Source organism: Mastomys coucha, unplaced genomic scaffold, assembly GCF_008632895.1.
Source record: "Mastomys coucha isolate ucsf_1 unplaced genomic scaffold, UCSF_Mcou_1 pScaffold23, whole genome shotgun sequence".
Lineage (NCBI taxonomy): Eukaryota > Metazoa > Chordata > Mammalia > Rodentia > Muridae > Mastomys > Mastomys coucha.
In genome coordinates this window covers 68,632,213-68,653,039 of record NW_022196906.1, presented here as the reverse complement: position 1 = coordinate 68,653,039, position 20,827 = coordinate 68,632,213, and the positions used below count along the sequence as shown (strand labels likewise).

The following is a 20,827-nucleotide window of genomic DNA, read 5'->3' as shown; positions in this document are numbered from 1 at the left end:
AACACCAAAAAGACCTGCTGGGAGGTCAGGATATTGCCTCCCTCTAAAAAAGGGTCCTGTTAAGGGTCTCTTGTCAGTTTGGACAGATGACTTTGTGTGATTCCAAACACAGCCAATAGCATCTGAACTAATAATTATTAAATACCATGGTTCACTTAATAATTATTTGTTTTACTAATACAAGTAGCAAAATTGACCCTATAATGGTCACCTATGATCCCCCTGCCCCCGCCCCTGCATCCCCACCTCCCTTACCCCAGGATGCAGGCAACACCTGGCATCCACATCCATTCATTTCCCCAGCAGAAGCTGTGAGCCGCTAGTGAGGTGTGGGTAAGTGGTGATGACCACACCTGGCAGCAGAGCATCTCCTGGGGATCTGGGCTGAGGAGCATTCTCTTAGAGTGGCTCTATGCAGCTGGCGCAGTAGAGGGAGCCTGGACTCCAATGGAGGAGGCTGGGAGCTCAGGTCTCTGCTGCATTTGGAGGATCCCGGGCTGCAGCCCTTGTGTGAAGTTCCCAGAACACACTCGGCTGCCGCTCTGCGCTGTCAATTGTGGGTGAGCCAGGACAACAACAAGGAGAGCGATCCCATTTTGCCTTCTAAGAGAAAGGGCTGAGAAATGAGCCGCCTAAGGAATCTGGCAAGGAGAGGAGTGAAAGGCAGATTCCTGCCAGCAGCTAAGTTGTAAAATTGCTTTGGAGGCTACCCAGGGAGCGCGATAGAATTGATAAGAGCAGCGCAAGCCGGGTTCCTGAGCAAAGGCATGCCCGGCTGCACTTGAGTCGGGGCGCAGGAACGCTGCCTGCGCCTCCTGCAACTATCTGTGGCTGGAATAAAGGAAAAGAGCCTAGGAACACAATTGCAAGGGGGATTCCTGAAAGGAAAATACATCTACCCCCAAAGGAGGGGAGCAACAACCCAGCTGGCCTGTGTGCATTTTTAGAAGGAGAATCCCTCAGGTATGTTTTCTTTACCTCGCTGAGCTGCTTCATCTGCATGAGATTTTAGCCTCTGTCTGTTTCCCACCCCAATGGTTCTTTCTCTCCGCACTTTTGAATCACCGTGCGGGTCTATTCATATAGAGGATGCCCCTGTAAAAGCCTGCGTTTATAAGCTCATAGTCAATTATTTGTTGGAAATCCTGGTCTTCTTCTCGACCCTTACTTTATTTTGAATGCAGCATGATAACTGTTTGCTTACTTTGCAGTCAACTTTCAGGGGAATTACTGCATAGGAGCAAACAAGGTTGGGATAAAAGTCAGGATTCTCTTTAGTCCCTTAACGTTTGGGGATGGGTGAAAAATGAAAGTCAAACAGAGATTTAAAAGTTGAGCGCTTCTAGGAAAGGGTTAAAAACCAAGCCTGGTGTTGGTGTCACCTAAGAGTGTGCAGCTGAGCCTCAGGTCTGGGGTCAGCTGGGCTTTGGGATGGTTCTGCCTATCCAGGGCTGGACCAGAACCTTGGGGTGATGATCCCAAAGATTTACTATCAAGAGGTGAGATTGCTTGGCTCTGTTTTACAACTGTTTCATGGCACAGGAAGAGGCAGTCTTTAAAAAAAAAAAATTCCAAGACCCAGCTCCATGAGTACAACGAACTTCTGCAATTACGTCATCAGCATACTTGTATAATAAAGAGAAAGACCCGGCAATAGTCGTACCTGGGTGAGGTGACAAAGCTGAATTCCATCTTTCCTGTGAGGACTTTAGAGAACAACATGAAAGAGGTGGGTGGAGAATGTGCAGAAATATGAGTTTTTAAAAAGCTAGTGTCTTTGAAATATGAGTTTTGGAATAAATGAAATGTTCCCAAGGAAAGGATTTTGCCATTTTTTTGACTCGTCAATACTTTCACAAAAGTGGCCAAAATCGAAAACAAATTGTATGCATGCATGTGCATTTAAATGAGCCTTTCCAGAACGAAGGAAAACAATGAATGAAAAGTTACATCTTGTGTATATAAAATAGTTTCTAGATTTTCTGCATGGCAATGTGGCAGTTTTTTTCTAAAGCTTTAGGACATTGATTTTAATTCCTGCTTCTACTTTTTTAAATGGTATATTAGCTGCTACAGATTAGAGTCAAATGGCATTTAAATCAGTTATGTACCTTTGGCCATACAGAAAACCATCACTCTGTTTTTGTAAAACTTAAAGCAAGCTTTTTTTTTTCTTTCTTTTTGCCAAGTCTAAATAGTCTGGAGTACTGAGTTGGGCTTTACACCAAAATGAGGTAATGAGTTGTTACAAAGTCCTTGTTGGCATAGTAGAATATACTAGAATAGAGTGGATATCTACAGCAGCTGTTGAGATCACAAGAAGAGAAGACGGAGAAAGTATTTATCTATGGGAGTAAAAAGCACAGTGTGTCTCTTCAATTTTGATGTATGGTGTGGCACAGGTCACCCATCTGTAGATGAGGCATCCTGGCAGAAATGTAATACTAATTTCAAAGCATTGGATACATGCTTATCTTTACGACTAATACACTGATGCCAAATTGGGTAAAGAATATTTGAATCTCATAGGCAAGTGAGAACTGATTTTCCAAACTAAAAAAAAGTTGATTTGTTTTCAAACTACATGGTGTTTGGTTGGGACTTATTTCAGCAGAATTGTGGGCTTAGATCTGAGGGAGGGGAAGGAGATGCAGGTTGGTTTTCTAAGCAGTTATTTCCTCTTAGACTTTCCTCAAAGAGGAAACATCTTCCATAAGAGCTCACCACTATACACCAGGACAAACCGGTGAGCGTGCAGATGATTCAGAGGAACGTGTGTTAAACCGGCCCCAAGGAGTCACTTTTTGTGTGCTTCTTAGTAACCACATCAACCAGTTTCTTCCTAGATCCTGTGACACCTCCTAAAGCTGCTCTTCTTTTAGTATCTAGCAATGAAGTATGTGGCAAACAGAAGGAGTTCCTTAAAAGCCCATGGATCATTGCAGACAGGTGCAAATGTGGAGGTTCTTCTTGCAAAGACAAATCACTCTAAGTATGTTTGTGTAGGGCAGGGAGTGATTGATGGTAGGGTCAGTGAAGAATGGAACACTTGGATGTCTTTGCTCATTTGGAGACAACTAGTGTCTTTGAATATCCGCCTGGAAGCTCCTACACTTTCCTCTCCCTCCTTCTCCCCAGTGACTGTAGTACATACAACTTCCCTGAGCACTTAAGAGCATGGGACTCCTGTGTTTTGTGTTCTAGTTTCAACACCTTTGGCTTCCGGTGGATTCTTTCATCCACATAACATTTACTACACAAGAACTTTCCCCAAATTATTAAAGGTATTGAAATTACCTTGCCACGTGATGATGCTATGTGTACAATCCTTGCTTTGAGGTAATAATTTGGGGAATTTTAAGTGCATGCTAAATTTGTTTCTAGAATGTACCTTTACAGATTGAAAGCTATTGTCTAACTGTATGGTAGCTGCCACCCAGTATCAACTTACATATTCATGTACATTTAGAACACTATCACTCAAGTGCTAATTGCAAACCCGAAAGATTGAATTGGTTATCTTTTGCTATTGTTAGAAATCATTTTTGGGCCCACAGTTATCTGTGTTTGGATAAAAAGGCTTTAATTCCTTTCCAGCTGTTTTTAAAGGAGGGTTTATTAATAGTCCTCTCAGCCTGTAGCTTTGGAGCCTGCAGAAGACTGAATACCTGGTGCTGGAATCGCCAGAGATAACAAAAACCACAGCAGTGTTTGCTCTGCTTCCGGCCGGTTAAAAAAGAGTTAGAGGGAGCCATGGAGATGGCTCTGCAGGTACAAGTGCTTCTCAACAAGCCTGAAGACTTGAGTTTGCCCCTGGGACCCACATGATGGAAGGAAAAGGCTGATCCCCATAAGTTGTCTTCTAAACTCTAGGACTGTGCCATGGTATGCACAAGCTTCCCCACCACAAATATAATAAAAGGTGTTACATAAAATAGTGAGGAAGACAGAAGAAGATCTCCTAACGTCTAGAGCAGAAGTTTCCCAGAGGAAATGTAATCATTATGAGGACACATGGCATAATGCCTTCCCTACTTCTAGTAAGGCTGACTGTGAGCCCTAAGTGACATACACACTTCCTGCCTCTTTGGATACTTCAGTTATGGTGTGCCTGTTAGCCTCTGCACACCCCATGCCAACATTATTATAGCTTGCATGCAGGACAGGTTTTATATTGTTCTTCCTCCACAGAGAGTTAAAAATATTTTGTAGGAATAAATACTGATTTAGAAGATCAACTCAATACAATAAATCATAGTTATGGCTTTTATGTTTAAAGGTAATCATGCAATATGATTTGCCTTCTCAAACAATTTCTTTCCCCCTGAGAATTCTGAAGTTCCACCATGGCCATCTCCACTTCACAGAGTCTCTGGTGGCTTCCATCCTGTTCTTGGTAAAACAGTTTATTTCTTAGCATTTAGAATCTTAAAATCTGGGTGCAATCTGTCTATTTTTTTTATAGAAAAGTGTTTTGCATGAAAATATTTTGCTTAGCATATTTCATAACTAGAAACAATATCCTCTATGAATAGCTTTTCCAGACACATGCAACACACACACACACACACACACACACACACACACACACACACACACACACGAGACAGAAGAGTATAAGTGTTGGCAGATTACTGTCTATGTGTGTGAAAATTTATTTATTTTTTATTTACATTATATATGTGCCAACTTACTTCTAGGTGTGCCACATACATGCAAGAGCAGGCCATAAGAAGGCATCAGATCTCCTGGAACTGAAGTTGTAGGCAGTGGTACTTAGCCTGATGTGGGTCCTGGGAGTTGAACTTGAGTCCTTTGTAAGAGCAATAAGTGCTCTTAACACCGAGCCTTTTCTCTAGCCCTAGCAGAATTGTTTTATGTGTAAGAGAAGCTGAGAACTTAGGTGTGGTCAGTGAAGGCAGTTTCCAAGAGGGAATACTGTGGACATAGCCTTAGGGATGCTGACAGAAGGTCAGATGTGTTTTGAACCATGCCATTATTAACTGGCACATAATTTTTAAAAACTGAAAAAAAATATATGTTATTTATCAATGAAAAATTTTATGTAGCAGTTTCAAGTGAGGCATGTCTAGATGACTAATGCCACAAAGCAACAGGAAACCAGCAGGAAATAGCAATATATACTATAAACATCTTGGCTCAGTTTTTCACAAGCTAGCTAATTTTCAGGCGTTGTTTTCCTTTTTGTCCTTTCTTGTCTGTGAATCTGAATGGATATCTGCTTCAGAGGATCACTTCTAGTTGCACAAGTCAGGAATTTTATAAGGCCACTATTGTTTGGGCTCTGTAAGATGGGCTCCATTGGAGGAGGTAGCTGTGGCATTTATTGGATACAGTTTGATTTCCCAAATAGGCTTGAAAATGTGAAACTAGTCTGCGTTTGTCTGATGGAGTAAAGAATTCTTCCACTTTAGTTTGGGTTGAAAGCTTTCAAAATTTTTTCCTTCAAACAACAGGATACACACACAGACACACAGACACACACAGACACACACACATATGGATATATGTACATATATGTACATATATATGTAGCTGGTGTCCAAGGAGAGTGGTTTCAGTGATCCAATGAATACCACCAAAATCTACAAGTGTTCAAACCCCTCATGTAAAATGTTGTATTTTCAAACAACCTAACCACATCCCCCAAACTGTCACCATATGTAGTTCCGTAATATGATCTTATGGAATATAAATGCCATAGAAACTGTGGGAACCTGAGATTGTTTAGGGCACAATGACAGGAAATCAATTGTGCCTGTTCATTCCAGGCAAAAAGTTGAAATGCTTTTGGTCTGCAGTCAGTCGAGTCTATAGACACAGAAGCTGTGTATTCAAAGGGCCAGCTGTATTTTGGAGAACCCTTCTATCTGTGAGTGAGATCATATTTTCTTCAGCTTCAACTGATGTTGAAATGCTTTCTTTGGCCAAGAAACAAATGGTAAGCCTGGTGTGGTGGTACATGCTTGTGACCCGAGCATTTGGGAAGCAGAGGCAGGAAGATCAAGACTTCAAATCCAGCCTCAGTTATATAGTGAGTTCATGACCAGCCTGGGTTATAAAACCAAGAAGTAAGAAATGCTGGCAGGGTACTTTACTAGCCAGATTTTAGAGTCATTAGTAGAAAACTGCTTCTAAAAATGGAATAGATATGTATTATATGTAGTCTTTTTCTCTGGGTGTACATATCCCACGAAAATACCCCCCCCCCAAAAAAAAACCACATTGAGAGTCTCATGGCTAAAGAGGCAGCCTAGCTAGCAAAGTACCTGAAACCTAAAGGTAATTCAGTTTTATAGAAGGTTGACTGGCAGAGCATACAAATACATAGATCACTTTATACATGTAAAAAAAAAATAAATACAGTTCTTAGAAAGTAGCCAGTGAGGTGGGGCAGTGTGGTAGTTATGCAACAAGGTGCTGATGCATTATTGGAAGATAACTGCTGGACAATAATGGCAAAAGTATTAGCTGATAAATATCCTGCTTAGTTACACACAAGTTAGAGTCACTACACTTGATCTCTGCCTGCGTCCATTTCGTCTTGAACCTCACTCAAGCATCCCCTGCTTCTACCTTCTTCTAGACTGGGTGACCTAAATTTCACAAGTGGCCGTCCTACTTCTCCTTACTGGCAATACCTTTAGAAGTCAAGAGACTGCAGCGGCGGCTTCTCCTGAATAACTCTCCCCCCTGATTGCCTCATTTCTAGAGGCTCTAGACTCCTTGTCCTCGGGGCTCTGCTCTTCCTCATGGCTCACATGCCCTCATCAACTTGGATTTTCCCTGTTTTGCTTCATTTGCTGTTACCAACCCTGGTCCATGTCCTTGTCACTTTATTCTTAGAACGTTGCCCCAGTCTCCCAGTCTTTCTGTCTACAACGAGACCTCTTTTGAGCATCTGCTCTGCATGTGCCTGCCAAGTTAATTGTCCTAAAAAATGTCATGACACACATCACTGTCCTCAAAGGTTTTCATGAACACCTCTGTGTATTTAACATAAAGTTCAAAAGCCAGATATAAGACACAGAGGTTAAAACATTCAGTGAATAATTATGAGCATAGGAGTCCAGATCCACAGAACCTCTGTAAATGCTGGGTGGATGTGGATGCTTACTTGTAATTCCAGACTTCAAGGAGGAGACTAGGATTCCCCAGAGCAAGGTGTCTACTCATCTATGTGAAGCCTGTGTCTTATTGACCCTTCCTCATTCACTAATGTGGAAAAGTAGAGAAAGATGTTTCTGGACAGCTCCCTGGGGTTTCCACATACAGAGAAACATGTTACCCTCACACACAAAACATACATACACACACAAATGCAACACACACAAACACTCTATGGTAGTTTGAATAGAAATGCCCCCCACAGTCTTTGATTGCTTGGCCCTTCAGAAACGGTATACTAAGAGGAATGGCCTTGTAAGAAGAAGCATGTCACAATGGAGATGTGGCTCTGAGGTCACGAATGCTTAAGCTATACCCAGTGTGACACACACACACACACACACACACACACACACACAGAGTCAGTCTCCTTCTGCTGCCTGTGGATTAAGATGTAGAACTCTGAACTCCTGTAGCACCATGTCTGCCTGCATACTGCCATATTTCCCACCATGAAGACAATGGGCTAAAGTAAATCTCTGAAACTGTAAGCCAGTCCCATTTAAATGTTTTGTTTTTAAGTGTTGCCTTGGTCAGGTGTCTCTTCATAGCAATAAAGCACTAACACCACACACACACACACACACACACACACTGAAAAAGGGAAAAATAAAATAAAGCTTAAAATATCTAGTTTTGCAAGAGACCCCCTTTACAAACATGCCCCAGCCTGCTCTCAACATTCTTGCCCTAATCTCTGCCCCATTTGCTCAGATTATCAGATTCTAAACACTTCATGGTTCTAAAATACTTGTCTAATTTAATAAACAAATCAAGTATTTTTTTGCCTCAGTTCAATGACTACTTTTATTTTACTTTATTTTTTAATGATTTTATTGGTTGTTTTCTTTATTTACATTGCAAATTTTATCCCCTCCAACCCCCATTTCATCCCCCCTTTCCCTGTTCACTAACCTACCTGCTCCTGATTCCCTGTCCTGACATTTCCCTACACTAGGGCATCAAGCCTTCATGAGACCAAGGGCCTCTCCTCTCATTGATGTCCCACAAGACCATCCTCTGCTACATATGCTGCTGGAGCCATGGGTCCCTCCATGTATACTCTTTGGTTGGTGGTTTAGACATTGGGAGATGTGAGGGTACTGGTTTGTTCATATTGTAGTTCCTCCTATGGGACTGCAAACCCTTTCAGCTCCTTGGGTTCTTTCTCTAGCTCCTCCATTGGGGACTGTGCTCAGTCCAATGGATGGCTGTGAGCATCCACTTCTACATTAGTCAGGTACTGGCAGACCCTCTCAGAAGTCAGCTATATCAGGCTCCTGTCAGTAAACACTTTTTGGCTTCCACAATAATGTCTGGGTTGGGTAACTGTATATGGGATGGATACCTAGGTGGGACAGTTACTGGATGGCCTTTCCTTCAGTTTCTGCCCCAAATTTTGTCTCTGTATTTCCTAGCATGCATATTTTGATCCCCCTTCTAAGAAGGACAGAAGTATCCACACTGTGGTCTTCCTTCCTCTTGAACTTCATGTGGTCTGTGAATTGTACCTTGGATATTCAGAACTTCTGGGCTAATATCCACTTATCAGCGAGTGCAATCCATGTGTGTTCTTTTGTGAGTGGGTTCCCTCACTCAGGATAATATTTTCTAGTTCCATATATTTGCCTAAGAATTTCACAAAGTCATTTTTTTTTTAACAACTGAATAGTACTCCATTGTGTAAATGTACCACATTTTCTGGATCCATTCCTCTGTTGAAGGACATTTGGGTTCTTTGCAGCTTCTGGCTGTTATAAATAAGGCTGCTATGTTTAATAAATTGACTTCCTGTTAACCAGTCATTTGACTGGGAAAAAAATAAAGTACTTTTAAATGGAAAAAAATAAATAAATAAGGCTGCTATGAACATAGTGGAGTATGTGTCCTTATGACATGTTGGAACATCTTCTGGGTATATGCCCAGGAGTGGTATAGCTGGATCCTCAGGTAGTAATATGTCTAATTTTCTGAAGAACCACCAAACGTATTTCCAGAGTAGTTCTACCAGCTTGCAATCTCACCAGCAATGGATGAGTGGTCCTTTCTCAACATCTAGGCCGGCATCTGCTGTCACCTGAGTTTTTGAACTTAGTCATTCTGACTGGTTTGAGGTGGAATCTCAAGTTGTTTTGATTTGCATTTCCTTGATGACTAAGGATGTTGAACATTTCTTTAGATGCTTCTCATCCATTCGGTATACCTCAGTTGGGAATTCTTTGTTTAGCTCTGTACCCCATTTTTAATAGGGTTATTTGATTCTCTGGAGTCTAACTTCTTGAGTTCTTTGTATATACTGGATATTAGCCCTCTATCGGATGTAGGGCTGGTAAAGATCTTTTCCCACTCTGCTGGTTGCTGTTTTGTCCTATTGACAGTGTTCTTTGCCTTACAAATTTTATGAGGTCCCATTTGTCAATTCTTGATCTTAGAGCATAAGCTACTGGTGTTCTGTTCAAGAAATTTTCCCCTGTGCCCATGTGTTTGAGGCTCTTCCCCACTTGCTTTTCTATTAGCTTCAGTGTATCTGGTTTTATGTGGAGTCCTTGATCCATTTTATTTAAGCTTTGTATAGGAGATAAGAATGGATAGATTTGCACTCTTCTACCTGCTAACAGCCAGCTGAACCAGCACCATTTGTTGAAAATGCTGTCTTTTTTCCACTGGATGGTTTTAGCTCCTTTGTCAAAGATCAATTAACCATAGGTGTGTGGGTTCATTTCTGGTTCTTCAATTCTATTCCATTTATCTACCTGCCTTTCACTGTACCAATAGCATGCAGTTTTTAATCACAATTGCTCTGTAGTACAGCTTGGGGTCAGAGATGGTGATTCCACCAGAAGTTCTTTTATTGTTGAGAATAGTTTTCACTATCCTGGGTTTTTTGTTATTCCAGATGAATTTGCAAATTGCTCTTTCTAACTCTATGGAGGATTGATTTGGAATTCTTGTCAGTCAGATTTTTCACTTGCTTAGTTAGAGTCACACCAAGATATTTTATATTACCTGTGACTATTGTGAAAGGTGTTTCCCTAATTTCTTTCTCAGCCTGTTTATCCTTTGAGTAGAGGAAGGCCACTGATTTGCTTGAATTAATTTTGTATCCAGCCACTTTGCTGAAGTTGTTTATCAGGTTTAGGAGTTCTCTAGTGGAATGTTTTGGTTCGCTTAGGTATATTATCATATCATCTATAAGTAGTGATAATTTGACTTCTTCCTTTTCAATTTGTATCCCTTTGACCTCCTTTTGTTGTCTAATTGTTCTGACTAGGACTTCAAGTACTATATTGAAAAGATAGGGAGAGAGTGGAAGCCTTGTCTAGTTCCTGATTTTAGTGGGATTGCTTCAGGTTTCTCTCCATTTAGTTTGATGTTGACTACTGGTTTGCTGTATATAGCTTTTTACTATGTCTAGGTATGGGCCTTGAATTCCTGATCTTTCCAAGATTTTTATCATGAAGGGGTTGTGGATTTTGTCAAATGCTTTCTCAGCATCTAATGAAATGATCATATTGTTTTTTTCTTTGAGTTTGTTTATATAGTGGATTACATTGATGAATTTCCATATATTGAACCATCCCTGCATTCCTGGGCTGAAGCCTACTTGATCATGATGCATGATCATTTTGATGTGTTCTTGGATTCAATTTGCAAGTATTTTATTGAGTGAAATTGATCTGAAGTTCTCTTTCTTTGTTGGGTCTTTTTGTGATTTAGTCCATTGATGTTGAAAGATATTAAGGAAAAGTGATTGCTGCTTCCTGTTATTTTTGTTGTTAGAGGTGGAATTATGTTTATATGGCTATCTTCTTTTCATCTTGTTAAAAGAAGATTATTTACTTGCTATTTCTAGGGTGTAGTTTCCCTCCTTGTGTTGGAGTTGTCCTTTTATTATCGTTTGAAGGGCTGGATTTGTGGAAAGAAATTATGTGAATTTGGTGTGAATTTTGTGTGAATTTGTGAATACCTTGGTTTCTTGAGAGTTTTGCTGGGTATAGTAGCCTGGGTTGACATTTGTGTTCTCTTAGGATCTGTATGACATCAGTCCAGGATCTTCTGGCATTCATAGTCTCTGGTGAGAAGTCTGGTGTAATTCTGATAGGCCTGCCTTTATATGTTACTTGACCTTTTTCCCTTACTGCTTTTAATATTCTTTCTTTGTTTTGTGCATTTGATGTTTTTATTATTATGTGACAAAAGGAGTTTCTTTTCTGGTCCAGTCTATTTGGAGTTCTATAGGTTTTTTGTATGTTCATGGGCATCTCTTTCTTTAGGTTAGGGATGCTTTCTTCTATAATTTTTTTTTGAAAATATTTACTGGCCCTTTAAGTTGGGTGTCTTCACTCTCTTCTATACCTATTATCTTTAGGTTTGGTCTTCTCATTGTGTTCTGGATTTCCTGAATGTTTTGGGTTAAGAACTTTGTATTTTGCATTTTCTTTGACTGTAGTATCAATGTTTTCTATGGTATCTTCTACCCCTGAGATTCTCTCTTCTATCTCTTGCATTCTGTTGGTGATGCTTGCATCTATAACTCCTGACCTCTTCCCTAGGTATTCTGTCTCCAGAGTTGCCTCCCTTTCTGATTTCTTTATTGTTTCTACTTCCAGTTTTAGATCCGGGATGGTTTTGTTCAATTCCTTCACCTATTTGGCTGTGTTTTCCTGTAATTCTTTAAGGGATTTTTGTGTTTCCTCTTTAAGGGCTTCTACTTGTTTACTTGTGTTCTCCTCTAATTCCTTTTTTTATTAGATATTTTCTTTATTTACATTTCAAATGATATCTCCTCTCCAGGCTACTACTCTGAAAAAATATCAAAAATAAAAACAAAAACAAAAAACTAACCCTATTTCCTCTCCCCTCCCCCTGCTCACCAACCCACCCTCTCCCACTTCCTGGCCCTGGCATTCCTTTATACTGGGGCATAAAACTTCACAGGACCAAGGTCCTCTCCTCCCATTGATGACCGACTAGGCCATCTTCTGCTATACATTTGCTGCTGGAGCCATTAGTCCCACCATGTGTGCTCTTTGGCTGATGGTTTAGTCCCTGGGAGCTCTGAGGGTACTAGTTAGTTCATATTGTTGTTCGTTCTAAGGGGCTGCAAACCCTTCAGCTCCTTGGGTCCTTTCTCTAGCTCCTTTATAGGGGACCCTATGCTTAGTCCAATGGATGGTTGTGAGTCTCTACTTCTGTATTAGTCGGGCACTGTCAGAGCCTCTTGGGAGACAGCTATATCAGGCTCCTATCAGCCAGCAGTTGCTGACATCCACAATAGTGTCTGGGTTTGGTGACTGAATATGGAAAAGATTCCCAGGTGGAACAGTCTCTGGATTGTACTTCTTCCAGTCTCTGCTCCATTAGTCTCTGCGACTCCTTATATGGGTATTTTGTACCCCCTTCTAAGAAGGAAAGAAGCATCCACACTTTGGTCTTCCTTCTTCTTGAGTTTCTTGTGGTTTGTGGATTGTATTTTAGGTATCCTGAGCTTCTGGGCTAATATCCACTTATCAGAGAGTGCATGCCATTTGTGTTCTTTTGTTATTGGGTTACCTCATTCAGGATAATATTCTCCAGATCCATCCATTTCCCTAAGAATTTCATAAATTCATTGTTTTTAATAGCTGAGTAGTACTCCATTGTGTAAATATACTAGATTTTTTGTATCCATTCCTCTGTTGAGGGACATTTGGGTTGTTTCCAGTTTCTGGCTATTATAAATAAGAATGCAAATCAATCTACTCCTATTTCCTTGTACAAAGCTCAAGTCCAAGTGGATCAAGGATCCCCACATCAAACCAGTTACACTGAAATTAATAGAAAAGAAAGTGGGTAAGAACCTGGAGCACATAGGCACAGGGGAAATTTTCCTGAACAGAACATCAATAGCTCATGCTCTAAGATCAAGAATTGACAAATGGGACCTCATAAAATTACAAAGATTCTATAAGGCAAAGGACACTGTTAATAGGACAAATGGCAATCAACAGATTGGGAAAAGATCTTTACCAATTCTCTATCCAATAGAGGGCTAATATCCAATATATACAAAGAACTCAAGAAGTTAGACTCCAGAGAATCAAATAACCCTATTAAAAATGGGGTACAGAGCTAAACAAAGAATTCTCAAATGAGGAATACTGAATGGCTGAGAAACACCTGAAGAAATGTTCAACATCCTTAGTCATCAGGGAAATGCAAATTAAAACAACCCTGAGATTCCACCTCACGCCAGTCAGAATAGCTAAGATCAAAAACTCAGGTGACAGCAGATGCTGGAGAGGTTGTGGAGAAAGAGGAACACTCCTTCATTGCTGGTGGAATTGCAAGCTGGTAGAACCACTCTGGAAATCAGTTTGGTGGTTCCTTAGGAAACTGGATATAGTATTACCAGAGGATCTAGCTATACCACTCCTGGGCATATACCCAGAAGATGCTCCAATATGTCATAAGGACACATGCTCCCGCTAACTGCTGTAATTCTTTAAGGGATTTTTGTGTTTCCTCTTCAAAGTTTTCTACCTGTTTTCCTGTGTTCTCCAGCATTTCTTTAAGGGAGTTATGTATGTCCTTAAATCCCTCTATCAGCATCATGACAAGTGATTTTAAATCTAAATCTTGCTTTTCCAGTGTGTGGGGGTATCCAGGGCTTGCTGTTGTGGGAGAACTGGGTTCTGATGATGTGAAGTAGCCTTGGTTTCTGTTGTAAGGTTCTTGTGCTTGCCTTTTGCCCTCTGCTCATCTCTGGTGTTAGTTGGTCTTGCTCTCTCTGGTGTGAGCTTGTCCTTCCTGTGGACCTCTAAGCCTGTGTCAGCACTCCTGGACAACCAATTCTCTCCTGTCAGGACCTGTGCACAGTGGGCTGTGGAACAGCCCCAGCTCCTGGATGCAGATGGACGCAGAAAGGACCCTGTCCCAGCTTTTCTGCTGTTTCTGCTAGCTGAGCACTCCTGGCTGGTCCTGCCTTCGACAGTCACCAGAGAGAAAAAACAACAAAACAAAACAAATATTTTATCATTAGACTTTCCTGTCGTTTGGACTTTAAGTTCAGACTCTTAGGGACTCGTTTTGGTTTTCGTAAGGATGGGTCTGGCTCCATTCATTACAAGCCCCTTCACATCGGTGTCTCTGCAAAATTTGGTCACTTGTTTTTCTTAATTGTCTGGTTTCATATTATAAAGATCATTGCTCCCAAAGTGTTCATAAGAAATGATTAAAATAATAAATGGTGAATGTCCAATGTATACCAGCTGGAATTGATAGTTGTCTTCATAGTTTTTAACATCTTTATATACAATGGACTGCTCATAGATGTGTTTGATTTCGTATTTAATTTGCATTGTACATTATTATCAGTTACTAGCAAGAAAAAGCAGTCAAGGAAGGAGGAACCTCATGGCACAGAGTAGGAGATGGCAAGAAATGAACTCAGTGGCAAAACTCAAACTTTATAGTGTCCCAAGATATAGGCATGACCTCAGCATTTAGGCCAAGTCAGAGAGGCTTTGAGCAGCCTGCTCATGATGAAATCTATGGCCACAAGTTCCCTATAGGCACTTGCATTGCTTTTCACAATATGGGAGTGAAATAACAGCTGATGGAGGAAACATCAACCCTGGAAGTAGAATAACAGCTGATGGAGGAAACATCAACCCTGGAAGCTGCATTTGGGAACAGGAAGGGTCTGAAGAGCAATTCTAATCTAGTCATACTGTCTAGAGCGCCTGCCTTCAGGAGCATTGAGTAAACAAAGGTCTCCTAAACACACCAGCTGAACACCAAAGAGGTACAGGCATGTGATAGGTAGCAGGTGGGTGTGTAATAAGGACTTGCATACTTCGCTCTGTCTAGGTCAGAGCCATGTCATCTTAGAGGCCCACATCAACTCCTTATGGTCATTGTTCCCTCTGCTTGGTTGAGGTTTCTGAGACAAAACTCTACATGTCATTTTCTGTTTGATTTTTGCAGTAACAGTGTTTTCTGATTGAATTCCCTACTGAATACCCTGCCTCTGATCTCAATCTTCTCACACTAACTTCAGCTGATGTCAACTGTAGCCTAACTCCCTCCTATTTCACTAACTTTCACAATGCACCTCCTTCAGCATGGAGTCCAGTTTCCTGTGTGTCCATCAAGAGCCACAGTTACAATAAACATCCAGGGGTTACTCAACACTCTTTTATTTTTATTTTTGGAAGGGATTCTGAGAGCACCTGTTCATTTTAAAATAGAAGACAGTGGTCCTGATTATGCATACATGAAATTTCCACTAGTATTTTTATTTGGGAATAAATTTAACAAAAATGAACAAACAAACAAGCAAGGCAACTGAAGAGTTTGAGAAAAAGGGAAACCTTAAATTCCTCATCTGAACTTAAAAGGTCGGGAGTTGCTATGATCCTCCTTCAGCTGAGTTCTAATTCTTCAGACCTCGCCTTGCCACAGATAACCACGCCTCTCTGCTTACCTCCTGCTAATTGCCACGCCTCTCTCTAAGTTCCAGTGACACTGGAAGTCCCACCTCTAGAGACTGAAGGAAAAGTTGCTGATTGGGCCAAGATGCTGAAGAACTTGGGGGAGGGGTTTTGCCTTACCTGTGCTACCTGGTTTCCCTTGTAACAAAAGAGTAATGAATGAAAGATGGCTGATTGATACACATCTGTACTTGGCTAATTTTTTATGAACCTTCTATGCGGATCTGGTACCTAAAAATGGCTTTCCAGGTCCCTGAACCCATTCCAGAAAACCCATTCGTATTTGTGGCTGCTGGCCGGCTACAAGTTTCAATTAGGGAGATTCAGGACCAGACACTACTGGGACAAACCTTGATGCATCATTCAAATTTCTTGTGTCTCAATTTCAGAGTACTTGTTTTCCAGACACTTGACCATGTTGGCATTAAGAGTCTCTTACGGACATTTCTGTTTGTCTCTACCTCAGCCTTCATCTGCAGCATACACGTTGCTGGTTGTTTGCATTCAGAATCTGAAGCCATTTCTATGAGATGGAGGAGTGTATTATTGAAAATGCAGAAAATTTAAAATCCACAAAACGTGGGACAAATTCGAAATCCTCTTAAAATAACAAAATTCTAGACACAGTCTTTAAATTTCTCAGAGTCTGAAGAAACACCTTGTCAAGCAGCCATGCTTTCTAGATTATTGAAATGTCTGTAGGAGATAAGGTTAATACCACATCAAAATGAACCGAGAATCCATGCCTGTTTATACTCAAATGCAAAAAATTATTACCATATGTGTCAAAATTAGCGATAAAGATAATTTGAAATTTAATGGAGGAACATTGTGAACTAAGAAGGAATTCAGGTTTGTTGAGCCTCTAATTTGCAACAGGAGCTTTAAAAGAAAGATAAATTTAATAGGTATTTATAGGGAAGGTACTATTAATAAAGACCTGAGGGCTGCCTATATGGCTCAGTGGGTTCAGCCGTTTGCTGCCAAGCCTAATAACATAAGTTAGATTAAAGATTCCACATGTAGTAGAAGAGAACTAACACCTTTAAGTTGTTCTCATGTGCATACACATATAATAGAGAAATAATACATAAAGATATAAAAAAATAAGAGACTTGGTATCTTATATGTAATATCAAGTTCTCTATGTGTGTATATTAGTTTCATGGCATAGAAAATTCTCAAGACTTCTCCTTAGTGCTAAATATCTGAAATTGATTAGCAGATATTTTTAGTTCAATAGTACACTATCAGTGATAAGGGATATTTAGGGAGTGGCAGTTCTATTTCATTTGGGAGCTAATAGAAAGATGAACCTTTGGAAAGTAATTTATCATCTCCGGATTGGATGTCAGCCCTGAGGAAAATACTCTGTCTAAGAACTCACACCTGGGTTTACACACATCCTTCAAGTAGATTGTAGTCATGCCAAATCTATCATTTTCCCAGAAAAGCAATTCACAATGAGTGTGCTACTTAGGGGAAGCTAGAGCAGCTGAAAGCCTTCACTTCCCATATTCCTGAGTGCAAGCAGTTCTGAGGACTCAGCAGTTGGCTGAGGAAGTAGATGTGGCGGCTCTATCAGGGACTGTGGTAGAAAGTCATGGGTGTGAAATATCACTACCAAATCCATACTATGGAGACCCTAGCAAGTTGAAGTGACAATGTTCAAATTTCTTCTTTTTGTTGTAAGCCTTAGCTTGTTGGAGGGGGATCTCTGCACCTTTCTGACTGAGAAAAGTTTCTCTGGTCTCTGAAGATTCTCTTTTTATCCAACACTCAGAACTTGAGGGGGGAGGATCTTTCTGAGTTAACTATAGAGCTGTGAATAACTCACTATTAGACCAATCATGTCTATGTGGATTTAACAGGACTGGCCTGTATGGAGACTTAAAATCTTGGCTTTCCTAGTGTGTGTCTGTCAACAGTTTCTTCATTTGGATCTTTATTGCTGGTGTCTGCCTTCTCCTGTGTTCATCACTAGGTTGTGAGATTTCTTGAAAGGAGTGAGATCTCTGCAAAAATCAGTGAGATACTTATATGTGGGCATAGGTGAGGGGGATGTATCACCCTGGTAATACAATATGGCAACTTTTGTTGTTGACATGAACAATGAAATAGTGTTCAAAATCTATCTTAATATTTTAAGGAAGAGGCAATAGATGATATTATGATTCTCAGCTAGAAAGAACAATTCAGACCGAGGAAATGCTTGTGGGGTAAAATAGCATGCAGTTACAAGTGGAAGTAAAGGCCTTTTTGTTTTGACTTAAGCCCTGGCAAGTTGAGTTAGATTCTACAGAAGGAAGGAAACAGGGCCTCCTCTCAAAAGTTCTCACCTCTGTTATAAAAGGGAAATATAAAAATGGGTACTAATGAGCTACAAAAGCTCATACTGTATTAGGAGTGGTTTAGGAGGAATTGAAAAAACATTCTCTCCAAGCAAAGTGGGTAAAAAAGCTAGCTCAGGTTAAAAGAGAGACTATCAGGGAGGATCAGGCCTACTGATATATATCTGAAATTTATAGAGTAGAAATCGATGAGCCCCTTCAGGTATTATTTATTATACTGTGTGTGCACAAGTGCACATGTGTGTATTATCATATTGTTTACTAAAATCTCTTTCTGCATAACTATTATTTGATCTGATGGAAGATAGAGACTACTATTCTTTCTGTTACTCTTTATCCCTCAATCCTACTATGGTCCACAATGAATAGCTGTTGCCAGTAATTAAAGTGTTGACCTCTTCATATTGCTAGTAAGTTTAAAATCATCTTAATTGAAGTCTAGGTTTTTAGCTCATTTGATCTCCCATAAGTCTGTCTTCATCATCTCTAGTTAACCATTCTGTGTGGACAAGCATACAAGCACTGGGCATCAGAGAGTCTCCATTCTTACCTAGAAGCTTATCGTCATGCGGGAAGAAGAAGGTAAAGATTTCAGGTATACAGGCATAGTCTCAGTGAAACATCAGAAAGTAAATTAAGACGTTCTTGTGCTCAAACACTGCTCAATATTTTTGGAATCTGTTAAGTACCTTCTCTGCAAATTGTGATCAGATATTTCTTATCTGAATGCTGGGGCTTGATTTGTACTTATCAATAAAGGCAAGGTTATACGAACGACCTCAATTACAACCTTGAAACACAGTCTGCAGAATCTGACTGATGGGCATTGCTTAATTGCCAAGAAAAAAAAAAAGAGCTATGCAATCTTTCTTGGTTTCTACCTGAAAGAATAACTCAATAGGAAATTCAAGATTAAATGGGATAAAAATCCCCTTAAGAAGTTCTTAAATATACCCAGCAGGTCAATAGCTTTAAATTAAAAAGACCATCCCTTGTATTAGTTCTCAAAACTACATGTTTATTCTTAGGACAATGTAAAAATATTTGCGCTCAGTTCATGATGCCTTGTAGAGCCTACTCTTGTCTTTTTTTCCTGTTTGATATAAAACAATCAATTGCACATTGGACAGTGAGGCAGTTTTGCTGTTGTCGCTGTTGAGGCATTTCACCATTTTTAGACTGTGAAGAATTGTAAAAATATCTCCAAGTTACCACTTGGATATCAAATTCCCCAAAGAACTGGCAATTTCTCTTCTTCCAATCTGGGTTAAATAGGCATGTAAGTCGATAACTTTATGCTAATTTATCAGTTTGCAAAAGTATAACCTTTCTCATATTAATTCATAGGTGAACAGGTCTGGACCACAGCAGGCAGCGTGGCGGTGCCATCAGGTGCTCTGTGTTCTCAGTGCTGATAAGAAGCACTGCAATGATATCATGACTATAATAGCTTGGAGAAGGGAAGGGGTTATTTTGCTTACATGCCCTGAATCACAATCCGTTGAGGGAACCCATAGCAGGAATTCAAACAGGACAGGAACTTGGAGGCAGGAGCTGATGTGGAGGCCACTGGGGAGTGTTGGTTACTGGCTTTTTCTTCATGGCTTGATTAGCCTGCTTTCTTAAAGAACCCAGGACCACTAGCCCAGAGTCAAATGGGCTAGCCTCCCCCAAATAAATTACTGATTAAAAATGCCCTATAGGCTTGTCTATAGCATTTTTTATTTGAGGGTTCCTCCTCTCTGGTGGCTCTAACTTGTGTCAAGTAGACTTGAAAAATAGCTAGCATGATCTTTCATGTCAGAGTTGTGGCAAACATGCATTGCCTTTTGCCAGTAAGGAACTCAGAGAGAAAGCTGGGCTGCAAAGCTTAGCCAAACTCTGTTTCTGTTTCTGTGTCATATTGTGATCAGGGAAATGATGAAGTGGCCACTTAGCCACAGCAGAACCCATCTGAAGCACACCAGATATGACAGCAGTGATGCGGCTGACCCTCATGTAGACACTTGCCTTTTCATCTCAGAACTATTCTCTGTTTTTTTTAAAAACTTATTTTTTTTAATCAAAACGCATTCTTAATCCTCCTTCTGTCCTACATGCCAATACATTGTTATTCTCAAAGCTTTACATGTATCTCAGAAAATTAACAGACCTAGGGCACATCAGCTATAAGCATGTCATCAACTGTGTTCTTGCCTGTGCAGCAGGCCAGATAAGAGCACTTAGGGCAAAGGAAGGAGGATCCTGAGTAGGACAGGAGACGTACACCTGGCAGATGAAGGTTTGGTCAGGAAATGTGTTTCACAAATGTGTCCCCTCCACTTCCAACATCCAGACCAGTGTTTAAGAATCCCACTAGTGGCTACTAGGCATTTTATTCAAGATGATCCACAGGCATAGCACAGCTGAGAGTTAGTGGGCCTTTATGAATAAGAATGAAGTAATATGATACATGTATGTGAAAATGTCATAATGAAGTTCATTACTTTGTATGATAATTTAAAAAGATAAAAATATTGGCGCTGGAGAGGTGAGCCAGCGCTTCCTGCTCTTGCTATATCAGGCAGCTCATAACTGCTTGTGACCCTATCACCAGAGGCTCTAAAACACTTTTCTGTCCCCCACAAGTACATGTACTCATATGCACATACACACTCACAGACACAAATACACATACACATATCATTAAAATGAAAATAAATATTAGAAAACAAAAATTAAAAATTATAAAATAAAGTATGTAAAAATTTAAAGCTATGGTAATTTCCATTGTACAATATGAAGAGCCTTCCTATTATATTACTATGTTTGTAC

General features: G+C 40.3%; 1 protein-coding gene across 1 annotated transcript in view; it reads left to right on the top strand.

The window, feature by feature from the left end:
• Window positions 1-392: 392 nt before the first annotated feature.
• The window catches only part of Unc13c (unc-13 homolog C), a 465,433-nt gene continuing 444,998 nt past the window's right edge, over window positions 393-20,827 (top strand). The window contains exon 1 of the mRNA XM_031344063.1: window positions 393-963. The gene's annotated coding sequence lies outside the window, so the exon portion shown is untranslated. The remainder of the gene's footprint in view (window positions 964-20,827) is intronic.